This window comes from Teleopsis dalmanni, chromosome 1, assembly GCF_002237135.1.
Source record: "Teleopsis dalmanni isolate 2A chromosome 1, ASM223713v2, whole genome shotgun sequence".
Classification (NCBI taxonomy): Eukaryota; Metazoa; Arthropoda; class Insecta; order Diptera; family Diopsidae; genus Teleopsis; species Teleopsis dalmanni.
The window spans coordinates 234,794,352-234,795,020 of record NC_051846.1 but is presented as its reverse complement, the minus strand read 5'-3'; positions in this window follow the sequence as shown (position 1 = coordinate 234,795,020).

Sequence of the window (669 nt, the reverse complement as noted above, 5' to 3'; positions counted from 1 at the left end):
TATAATTTAATAAAAATTTTTAGTATTAAATTAAATTATTTAAAGCAACCAGTTAAACTCATTTTAAATCAAATTTTAAAAATTGTTATTATTATGAATTGTGTTCTTCTTATTGGTAATAAAATATATATGTTGGAATTCTAGTACAATGCTAGTTATTGACTTAAGGTACACTTAAATCGATAGAACAAAAAAATTAAATTTACTCATTAACTATAGTTTCGATGGTACGTCATGTCTGACAAGCTGCTTGTTACATCTTGGAGTATATAAACTATATAATGAAATCATTTTATTGATTTATAGATTTCCTTTGGCAAATCCTAGATCTAATTGAATAAAATTTTGGACAAATAAAGCGAATAGATAGGACTGGTTCATTATATCTCTCATATAATCTGCCATATAAAATAACAACTGAAAAAGGAGTCAATGTATAATGTATAAATATATGTATTCATAGAAATTTGACTGAAAACAAAATTTTAAGTGCAGATCGCTTTATTACAAATTTGCTTTATTAAACCAACAAAAAAAAATTTTGACAAACAATTTTAATTTAAAAATATTTTTAGAATTTATTATTTAATTATTTTTAACGAAAAATGAAACTCCGAGTCGATTAACAAACAAGTCCCATGCTAAATAAATTTAAATCTTCAGTATCTT